Source organism: Atta colombica, unplaced genomic scaffold, assembly GCF_001594045.1.
Source record: "Atta colombica isolate Treedump-2 unplaced genomic scaffold, Acol1.0 scaffold37, whole genome shotgun sequence".
In the NCBI taxonomy this organism is placed as follows: Eukaryota; Metazoa; Arthropoda; class Insecta; order Hymenoptera; family Formicidae; genus Atta; species Atta colombica.
The window spans coordinates 380,792-392,940 of NW_017259480.1; the positions used below are offsets into that span (position 1 = coordinate 380,792).

The 12,149-nt window shown below is 32.5% G+C and overlaps 2 pseudogenes; both read left to right on the forward strand.

Moving 5' to 3' along the window:
- Positions 1 to 9,856: 9,856 nt before the first annotated feature.
- On the forward strand, positions 9,857 to 10,445 carry LOC108690816 (annotated as a pseudogene).
- A 257-nt stretch (positions 10,446 to 10,702) lies between these two features.
- On the forward strand, positions 10,703 to 12,047 carry LOC108690814 (annotated as a pseudogene).
- The last annotated feature ends 102 nt before the right edge of the window (positions 12,048 to 12,149 follow it).

Consider the following 12,149-nt stretch of genomic DNA (forward strand, 5'->3'; position numbering starts at 1 on the left):
ATATATATATATGATATATATATAGTAATTTTCAATATAGAATTATTTAAGCAATGAAGAGATCCGACTTTTACTGTTATAAGCATTTTAGTTTCTAGTATTGATTGTGTTCTACAATAGTATTAATTGATGCTCACATATGTGATCTAAAATAAAAGTTCTTAATATTGTTTGACATTGAATTGAATAGTTGAATGAACTTACCGCGAAGTTCAACTCTAATTATGCTCTTGTCTCGTCCGGATGGACATATGTAGTCGCATTTCGATGCGCTATTCCCAGGAAATTTTCAAGTAAAAAAACGCTGCGAATCACTGTTTTCTGCACACGCGCTAGTGGCGGTTATAATTTCAAAGCCAACAAATCTGAAAAAAAAATGGGTGAGCGGGTGGGGCGGATGAAACAAGAGTATAATTGGAGTCAAACTTCAAAGTAAGTTCGTTCAACTATTCAATATACCAGGTCTCGTCCGGATGGACAGATTTTTAATGCTCAGATTTGTCCTCCAAAATATAAAAGTGTTCTTAAATTTGAATACCTTTATATCACTTTTTGTGAAAAATACCTTACAGATTGAATAAAATAAGCTAAGCGATGAATATTGCGATTAAGTTGACTTAAGAATCGCAGCTTGTTGAATTCCCAATCAACGATAGATTATAAAAACAAGTGAAAATCGTTGAGGTTTTACCTCAACCGGCAATTTGACGAATTTCGTCCAAGCTAATGCCCTTATTAGCCGCCAATGAGAGGCGTGCCTAGTGGAATGGACCGAAAATATTGAAGTCCCTATCTCTGCTGAGGCTAATACTGTTTCGATTCAACGACCTAAAGTTTGGGAAGAGACCATCTTCCTGGAGAAGGCGAGACAAAGTGTGTCGCAATCTGTCTGACAAAAGTCTTACGTGAAAACAATATAAAATTTAATTAGAAAAAACGCACAAAGTTCCGGATTCTGCAGGAATTGTTTGAAAATAAGAAAAGGCTAGGACCTTCCGATCTTAGATGTTTTGAGTCTTGCTGGAATCTTAGTAACCAGAACATCGAAATTTAAAGGAATTGAATAACCGCTAGAGTTCGCAGAGAGTAATTTCTGCGCAATCGTGAGTTCTAACAGAATTCCAAGTTTTCTTAAGAGATGAGTTCGAGATAAGCTCGAACAATAGATTCTCGTGAGGGTATAGAGATGCTAGATATCGAATCACCAATCCCAAATAGAAGAATCCCAAATAAAATCGTAGCGTTGGCGCTGGGATATCAGACAAGTTATCCTCTTAAAAAATCATTTAACGAGAGTGGGTGTGATCCCACCTCGTTTGCAAAAAGAAGAGAGATGGCCGCACAATACGTGTAGAGATGAGTACGAGCCCATATTTGGAAGAGCCGTAGCTAAAAATTCGAGCACTGAGGATACAGGCGATGAAGGGAGCATATCTAATTTTCCTACAGAAAGTTCACCATAATCTAAGAGGTTTGGTATACTGTGCGATTGTACAATCCGATAAGGACGCAGGAGTGCATCATGTCTAATGCCGAAGCCGATGTATCTCTCAATAAGAAGGCTTGGCTGATAATTTCGCTGCCCTCTGAAAAATTCTGCTTCATACCAAATGAATCTCTCTGAAAGGGGACAACGTATTAACATTCGGTCCGAAGTAGATTGGTTAGTTACTAATGAGACGATTAAATAAAGGAAATCATGGCTGTGTCGGTCATCAGACAAGATTCCTTCTTTATCTGTGATAATTTTTCGAAGAGCTCTTATAAATGAAAGTTGCCCCAATCTAATAAGCGTTAATTTTGTAGGCTGGAGAGTCTGAAAACCAGGAGACGAATCTAGAGACACTTAATGTTAGTTGCTGAGGCGCACAATATCGAGTCGACCAAAACTGAGACTCAATTTTGTCAAAAATTTTGTCGTTTGTTCCAAAGCTCATTCTCTGAAATTACCCGAGATTCAGCGTCTCTTCTGTCTCAACATTTTGAAGGGATGTATGCGGCATAAATAAAAAAGATCCCACGTCACTCACCATTCCTAGATCCTCGGGCAAAGCTTGTCATTGTGGAAATTTAATTAAACTCATACGGTTGATGTAAGAAAGAGTTGTAGAGTCTACTCTTAACAAAATATCGCATTCTCTCATGTGGGCTACAAAAAATCTTAAAGCATAAAACATCGCTAGAAGTTCTAAAAAGTTTCGATTTCTGCGAAAGAAGTGAACCGGTGACTTGCTGCATCCTTCGGAACAACCAGTAATCAGAAGGAGCAATATCCGGAGAATACGGCAGATGCGGTAAAACATCCCATTTGAGAGTTTCCAAATATTTTTTTATGACTTTAGCGACATGAGGCCGAGCGTTGTCATGAAGAAGAATAACTTTATCATGTTTTTGCTCGTATTCCGGCCGTTTTTCTCGCAATGCATAGCTCAAATCACTTGTAGCCGATACCGATCACCGTAATGGAATCGCCAGATTTCAGCAGCTCATAATAAACAAGACCCTTTTGGTCCTACCAGATACAGAGCATGGGCTTCGAACCATGAATGTTCGGCCAATGGTGTTGATGTTGAAGTCGATGGCAACGATAGACTGGGCTTAGCGTAGTATTTTTTCTTCTTGGGGGTTGTAAACTATCCACTTCTCATCTCCAGATCTGCATCTCACAATCAGATGCCTTTTCTCTGTTGTCTTTGAATCAGCTGTTCGCAAGTGAAAAATCGCCTTTCAACGTCTCTCGGTTTTAGTTCATAAGGCACTCAATTTCCTTGTTTTTGAATCATTCCCATGGTTCTCAATCGAACAGAAACTTGTTGAGTTACCCCCAATGATTCTGCAAGCTCCTCTTGCGTTTGACTTTGATCTTTTTTGAGTAATGCCTCTAATTCTTTGTTTTTGAATTTTTTGGCAGTCCAGAGCGAGGCTTGTCTTCAACGTTGAAATCTCCATCCTTGAAACGTCGAAACCATTTCTTACATGATTTATCAGTTGGAGCAGTGTCACATAAACTTCGACAAGCATTCGATGAGCTACAGCCACACTTTTCTCCCAATTAAAGCAGAAAATCAAAATCTCCCGCAAATGCTTGGTTAACGCAAAATTCGATATTTCAAACACAGTAAAAATCAAGGTTTTTGTATGAAACTCAAAGTGATATAAACTGAATATTATTAGCAGATATTTAACCTCTGAAATCGCCAAAATCATCTGTCATTATGAACATCAGCTGGAATCATCTTTAAGGAAACGGATCGAACTAATTTGTACTTCTAATATATTAGGTGAAAAAGTTCGTTTTTCCCGTTACATTTAAAACGCCACGAACTTTTTCCCACATCTAATATTTATGATTTACGATAAATTTTTTGAATAAAAACCTAGATAAAAATTAACTCAAATGTGTAAACCATGTTACACCATAAACAAAGATAATCATTAAAACATATTATGATAATACTTTACGTCTTCATCATAAGAAAAAAAAATGTATTAGATTGTGCATGCAATAAAATTTATTTGATGCATGAAAAAAGTAATTTCTGCTCCTGCACTCGTGTACGTTCCGCGAAAATCAATATGTAACGAACGATTCAATGCCGATCTGTCTACAGAATTTTATCATGCAACAGCACACATATTATGGTAGTTCAAGAAATATTAACAATGTTACTACTATTGTCCCGTGTTACTTTTTCTCCAGTCTTCCCCACTCCGTGTTTGCTGAGACATTATTTCTACATAATTTTTGTTTATACAGTAGAGAATGTTTTGATTAGATTTAAAAACATAAATTCTCTGCTTTGAAAACAAATTTTCTATTATAAAAATTATATAGAAGAGAAAATATTTTTATAAAATCCTATTTCGTTTGCATATTTATAAAAATATTCCTTTTTAATCAAATAATATGAAATTATCTAATCCGAATGAGGTAACAAAGAAAGACTTCATTATATACATGATGAGAATATTAAGATGGATGAATATTACATAGTAGTCATCAGTAGTACATCATATATAGTACATCAGTATATCGAGTAATTATTAAATAATTGAATTGCCGCATATGTATCAGAACTCCGTATTGTGGGATCTGTGTATTCTTTATCTCTTTCCGACATTTTGTAGGACGATCCGAAATCCTCGCGGGTAAGCACAAGGTCACGTACGGGTTTATGGTAACCGTAATCCGTTTTTCCTATCTTGGCTATCAAAGTCGATTATTGTTCGTGCGATTTGGCGAGAACTATTCTTACGTTGGCGTGAGCTCGTGCCATTGAGAGTTAGTGTCATTGCTGCGCATCCTTAAAAGCGTTCCGGAAAATGTGCGATGCATATAACGCATTTCGACCGCATGCTGTAATCTTGTCGACGTGTGCGACCGAGAATCGGACATTATTGGAATATATTTATTACTTTTCATTATTATTAAATACTGTGTTGTTTATTGTTGTCGCCCTATTCATTCCCCCAAACGATCCTCTATCCTCGGTCACAAACCGCCCCCCACTGCCATTTCCGAAACTGAGCTGCCGGTTACGAGAGCCGTCAACGTTTACAGTTTAATAGAATATCGCGGGGAAAATATCCCGATAATTTCGAGAAAGAATGGCACGCTCACTCGTGCCTGGTGTCCAACTATCGGTTTCGAGATCTTCCGTTGTACACAGAAGTGGTCGCGTAAGGATAACTCTTCCATCGCGGTCCTTTTAAGACCAGACGAATTTTCATTATAGGAGGAATTCTAAAGAGTAGAGTATTAGCGAACTTGACGAAATTGCGCCACATTCGTGATTGCAACAGGGTATTTGAAAATTAGTGATATGTCTTTTACACAGAATGGACTAAACTGCGAAAAAAAATCCTCTATCATTTTGCAATTTTTGCAATAATTAACAAGATATTAGTTGCTAAAAATTGCCGAAAATTGGTCTTCAATAATTTTTTACTCAAATACTATCAACTTTCAGAAAAACTGCAAGAGATAAAAATTGTGTATTTTTTTCTCATAGAATTTTTTTAATTATTGCGAAAATTGTAAAATGATAGAGGACTTTTCTTCTCAATTGAATCCATTCTGCCTCTGTGCGAAAGACTTATTACTAATTTCCAAACATCCTATATATGTATATCATAAACTATTTCTCTTCCAATGGACTTTTAAATTTAATTAATTAATTATACTTTAGTTTAAGTGGAAAAATCATGAAGAAGAATTATAATTATGTTAAAACGTTTCTAGATCTATGATCACTGCCCGATTTTAAATTCGAGTACCTGAAATTTATCGGTACCTAAACATTATAAACATCCTAATCCGATTCCGAAAAAAATTCTTGACCCGAATCCAAGGCTGGGATACCTGTAATTTCGAGTACCCGCATACCCCTAAAAACCAAGCAAATTTCTTTGCAAATTTAAAAACTGATACTTCAGGGTTATCAGAACAGGGTTTCTAATAGAAAAATCGATTGCAAGTACAATGTAAATGAAAGCGTTGTTCAAAAGATATGGAAAAAATTCCAGTAGCTCATAAGATAGGACGGAATGGAAAAGGAAGAGAAATTTATTCGAAGACTGCAGAATCATATGAGCAGTAAAGAAAAATTCAACTGTTATTAGTCGTGTCGAGAAAAGTACAGTTAAAAATTTTCGAACGAGCGGTGCGGAAGAGATTTCGAAAAATTGAACTAGAAACAGTTTTGCAGTGAGTCATTTTTTTTATTCGGAAGGCCAATAAAATCAAACATCTGGAATTTGTAAAAAAATACGTTAATAAGTCAATGGATTTCTGAAGAAAGATCCTTTGGAATGACGAAAGCAAGTTTGACTTTATCAGTTATAAACAGCGGTCATAAATTATGGATCTGGTCAAAGCCTAACGAAAAAATTATCGACAAAAATATTCAAAAAAACATTCAAACATGAAGGAGGTAGTATAATAATATGAGGACGTTTTAGTCTAGTTAAGGAAATCTAGTCAAAACCGACAATATAATGACAACAGACATATATATATATATTGTCAATGAAAATTTGGAAAAGTCTTTGCTAAAGATTGGTCTAGAGAATAACTTTATTTTTCAACAAGATAATGATCCCCAAGCATACCGCTCGTAAAATTATCGCTTTCTTTCGAACTTTTGAGATCAAATTCGATTTGTCAGCGCAATCGTCAAATCTGAATCCGATCAAAAATTTGTAATCTATTTTAGACCTGAAGGTTGATAAGAAGGAAAATAATAAATAAACTTTGTTTTTATTACACTTTCTTTTCACTTGTGTATTTTAGTTTGTCCATGATAAATTTGATAATAAATTAAAATTTCAGAGAAATTCAAGGAAATGATTAATGATACAGTCTCAAAAATAGCGTTTTATAGACTTCGATGTTTGATCAAAGTTCACAAGGATCTGTTACTGAAAATCAACAAGGATCTGTTACTGAATGAAAATCGCAAAAAAATGTAGTCTATAGGATTGCCTGTAAGAATTGTGAAGCCTTGTATGTGAGGCAAACAGGTCGACAATTAAAGATACAAATTTCAGAACATTATAATCATATCTCTAGAAAAAATGTCTGTTAGTTCAATGATTACAGATCATAGGTCATAATATGATCATGAATTTGATTAGGATAATGTTCGAATACTGGACAGAGAAAGAAATTTTAATAAAAGATAAGAAATAGATTTCCGAAATGTTAGACATAAAAACACAGAAAATGAGCTTAAATTTGTAAACGGATACTGAATTTTTGAATCATGCTTATACTTCGATTCTTGATGCAATCTAATACAGAATTTTTTTCATGACTTAAAATATGACTTTGCTTTTCGGTAGTTGTGTATCGGCGATGACACATAGCATTATTATTGCTTGGTAACCGACACGTTAACTACTCTCGCGAAATAAGACGTCATTTAATTTAGGTAATTGACACATTAATTCTGTTATTCATATTCTTAATAATTTGATCAAAAATGTTGCTTATTATTTATTATAATTATGTAATAATAAGCATTGTATTGATTATTGGATGTGAGTGTATAAATCTGCTGTAATTTGATGAGAGATTATCCGGACTCGCGTTTACTTATAAATTTAAATTATCATTAACTACTTTTGCCTAAATCTTAATGTTGTTACCTATTGAACTCGTGGAAGTTTCTTCTTTTATCTGATCATTTAACTATAATAGGAACGAATAGGAATCTTTGCAATAAAGCAGATGATTGTCATCAGGATTGCACAGCTTATATGAGAGTGTAATAATTAATTTATTTAATTCATTGAAAATGACTTGAAGCAAGTCGAAATGCATATGAAATCAAAGTTGTATTAATTTAAATTGAATCTCTGTTATTATACTTACGCACTAATTATCGCGTTGACTTTTACTTCCCTAATTATTTTGTTCTTTAATTTGTTAAATATTGAGGAGTCGGATTTTATTTTGTTTGATAATAAATGTAACAGATTTGACTATTAAAGGATTTCGAATTGTTTTTGGAATTTTTCTAATCATTATTGTAAAGTAGACTAAAATATCAATACAAATCAACACTTACCTTTTTAAAAAAGAAAAAAATAGATGTTAAGAATATGTGTACTTCTCAAATAAAATTTAAGTCCAACAACCCAAATAATAATAGTTTTTAGTTATTTTTAATTTTTCAAAAATATTCTTATTGAAGGTCTTTCTTTTCCAATTCAAGTAATGACAGCTTTAATTGTTTATCAAAAATTATTCCTCAAAAAAATTAATATACTAAATGAAAAATTAAACTCAAATGCTACAGTATTGACTAATCAAGATAAGTTCTTAAATTAAAAAGTTAAACTCAAGTGATATTTTTCTTATTTACTTAATTCTAATGATGTTATTCATATAAAAGATTTGATATCAACAATTAGTGTCAAGTTCTACAGTAACCATATCAAATTAAATAAAGATGACAATTCAAGTTTCAAGATACTATCTTTCATTTTCATACAATGTCTAAGTATTTATATATAAATCCTTTAATAAGAATACAAACATATATATATATATATATATTTATATTCGTATTCTTATTAAAGGATTTTCCTATTTCTATCAAAATGGCATTAATTATTATCTCAGCGACGCGGTAGTGGCGCAACGCCAAGTACATAAGAAAAAGATTGATCGAATGAATGGGCCATTTGATGTGAATGTCACTGCGAAGACAAATGTTGCGGCGCTTATCCAAAATTTATTTTGATTAAAATATCTCAGAAACTAAAAAAATCTAATAATGATTTCATTATATATACGAAGTATATATATATATATATATATATATATATACGAGATTTTGATTGCGATTAGCCCGATTAAAATTGATACATTTAATTTTGAAATCTCTTAACCCAAAAAGATCATTTGCGTTATTTTCCAAGTTTCAGACTCACATGTACACACACATTTAAAGCCAATTTGTCATTCAAGGCTTTCACAATGCTTACGTATTACAATAATTAATTTATTTTTATTTTCTAAGAAATATATTAGGTGTACAACTTTGCTTCCGCCGTTTTTTTTCCGAAATTCGAGGCTTTATTGTAAAAAACTGGTTATACATTTAACTGGTTGTCTATCGTTGGCTACTACTTTCTCCCATCTTTCGTGTAGCGTACGAATCCCGCGTCGAAAAAACTGATCATCTTTTGAGGCTATCCACGAATCGATCCAATTTTTTACTTCTTCATAAGAAGTGCCGGAAGTGCTGGTCAGCCAGGCCGTGTGCCATTGATCGAAACAAGTGATAGTCAGAAGGAGCAACGTCTGGAGAATACGGCGGGTGGGATAGGACTTCCCATTTCAACGTTTCCAAGTATGTCTTGACCACTTTCGCAACATGGGCTCGAGCATTGTCATGCTGCAAAATCATTTTATCGTGTCTCTCGTTGTATTACGGCCATTTGTCTTTCAATGTTCGGCTCAAACGCATCAATTGCGTTCGATACCGATCGCCTGTGATTGTTTCAGTCGGTTTTAACAGTTCATAATACTTCACTACGCCGAGCTGGTCCCACCAAATATAGAGCACCTGGACGTCAAAATCACCGTTCTTGAAGTGTTGAAACCACTCACGACACGTTCTTTCACTAATAGCGGCCTCATCATAAGTATTTGAGAGCATTCGATGAGCCTCAGCCGCAGATTTCTTCATATTGAAGCAAAAAATTAAAACCTCCCGCAAATAACGAGAATTTGGCTCGTAAATTGTTTTTTTCAATCGAGAATAACTTTATGATGCAGACACAAATCGACTAATGTTTCTTATGTTGACAGATGTCCAAGTTTATTGTATGACGTCTATGATCTATTTATTTCAACCCCCCCACTTACCGCTAAAGCCATCTATAGGAAAACGGCGGAAGCAAAGTTGTACATCTAATAGGTAGGTATGGGTTAATTCGATTAATAGAGATATATTATAAAGTTGGAGTTAAATATGGATATATTATTTTTAGAGTAAGAATTATTGGGAGAATTATTGTGGAAATTTTGTGTTTAGTTCAAGTTGATATAAAAAGAATAGCTTCATCCGTAATTCATATAAATTTAATGTTATGAAGATTAATAACTTTTTATAAAGTAGGAATATTAGGAAGGTTTAATGATAATTTCTCATGGACCGTTCTTCAGGGATATTTTATATAGTAAATTTATATTATGAGCGATCGGGGATGCGGTAGTTATTTTTAAATAAGGGTATAATGAGAAATTTATCTACAGTTATTATATGTTGATTTTTATTTTGTATTATAAATTTTTCTTTTCCTTTATCATTAAATTTTATTGGGGAAATATTATTATATAATTATCCGATTAGAGCTAAGATGATGCGGCAGCCTAATTAATAACGATCAAATTTACAATTCCCTAGTTATTAATCATGCTTTTATTATAATTTTCTTTATTATACCTTTCATATTTGGCGAATTTGGAAATTTCCTAATTCCACTAATATTAGGATCTCCGGATATAGCTTACCCGCGAATGAATAATATAAGATTTTGACTCTTAAATTCTTCCTATCCTAAGAAATTTTATATATACAGGAATCAGGGCAGGCTGAACTCTCTACCCTCCCCTAACATCCCACATATTCCACAGTGGGCCCTCAGTTGATCTAACCATTTTTTTCTTCATATTGTTGGAATGTCTTCTATTCTAGGGGCAATTAATTTTATTTCAACAATTTTAAATATACATCTAAAATCTATATCTCTAGATAAAATCCCCCTTTTAATCTGATCAATTCTCATTACAACTATCCTACTCTCTTATCTCTTTCCGTCCTTGCTGGAGCTATTACTATATTATTAACTGATCGAAACTTAAATACTTCATTTTTTGACCCTTCTGACGGGGGAGACCCCATTCTTTATCAACATTTATTTTGATTTTTTGGACAAAGTTTATATTTTAATTCTTCCAGGATTTGGCCTAATTTCTTATATTATTATATATAAAAAAAAGAAACATTCGGAACTTTAGGAATAATTTATGCCGTAATTGCTATTGGACTATTAGGATTTATTGTATGAGCTCACCATATATTCACTATTGGCCTCGATGTTGATATCCGTGCTTATTTTACCTCAGCTACTTTAATTATTGCAATTCCAACAAGTATTAAAGTTTTCAGAAGATTGGCTACCCTTCATGGCATACAAATCAACAATAATCCTGCATTATGATAGTCTTTAGGATTTATTTTTTATTTTCCATAGGAGGTCTCACAGGAATTATATTTTCTAATTCTTCCATCGACATTGTTCTTCACTTATTAACTGTAGTAGCTCATTTCCACTCTTCATAGGAGCTATGTTCTTAAATATCGCTGGATTTATTCACTGATTCCCCTTAATTACTGGATTTAGGTTAAATGATTTTCATTTAAATATTCAATTCCCATCTATATTTATTGATATCAATTTAACTTTCTTCCCACAATATTTTCTTGGTCTTAGAGGTATACCTCGTCGTTACTCAGACTATCCAGACTCATTCTTATCTTGAAATATTATCTTTTCTATCGGTTCACTAATATCTATTTTAAGACTATCAATCTTATTCATTATTTGAGAAGGCCTATCTAAAAAAACGATTCATTATTAATATTTTCTTCCTTAATTCTTCTTTAGAATGATTAAGTAGATATCTCCCGCTAAACCAGATTTACAGAAATACCCTCATTAGCAGAAAAACTCATTCAAACTAATAATATTTTATAATAAATAAATAATACAATACATCACCCTCTCTAACTTACTTATCTTTTTCAATTTATTCCTTTTTAATTACTTAACTTTACCTATGGCTACTTAATATTTATTTATTAAACTTTAATATGTCAGAATAGTGCATTGAATTTTAGCTTCAATTAAAAAGATTTTTTATATCTTTTATTAAAAATTAATACATGATCTATTTCACTTCAAAACTCTAACTCCCCTACTTGATTTAATGATTTTTTTCTATGATTTTGCTATAATCATTGTAACATTTATTACAATTTTAATTTTATTTATCACATTTAGACTAATATTTAATCAATTAATTCATCGATTTTTATTAGAAGTTCGAAGAATTGAAATCCTACCTTTCCCATATTCATCCTTATAACAATTCCCTTAATTAAAGTTCTTTATCTCAATGATGAAATTTTTAATGTAAATCTAATTGTTAAAGCCCTAGGCCTCCAGTGATATTGAAGATATGAGTACTCGGATTTCTCAAATATTGACTTTGTTTCCTTTATAATCCCCTGACCAACTTATAACAAACGAATTCTTGATGTTGGTAATCGATGTCGTACTATATAAATATCCTATTCGAATACTTACTCAATAGAGTAATTCATTCAGCAATCTCATCCTTAGGAATTAAGATAGATTCTATCCCCGGACGACTTAATCAAACTTTGTTATTTATAAATCGACCCGGAATATTTTTTGATCAATGTTCTGAAATTTGTGATATAAATCATAGATTTATTGCTATTTAATCTACTAATCTAACTAATTTTAAAAACTGAATTTATCAATTTTATTAACAATAATTTATTTAATTCCTTTCATTATATTATATATTATAAATTAATAATTTA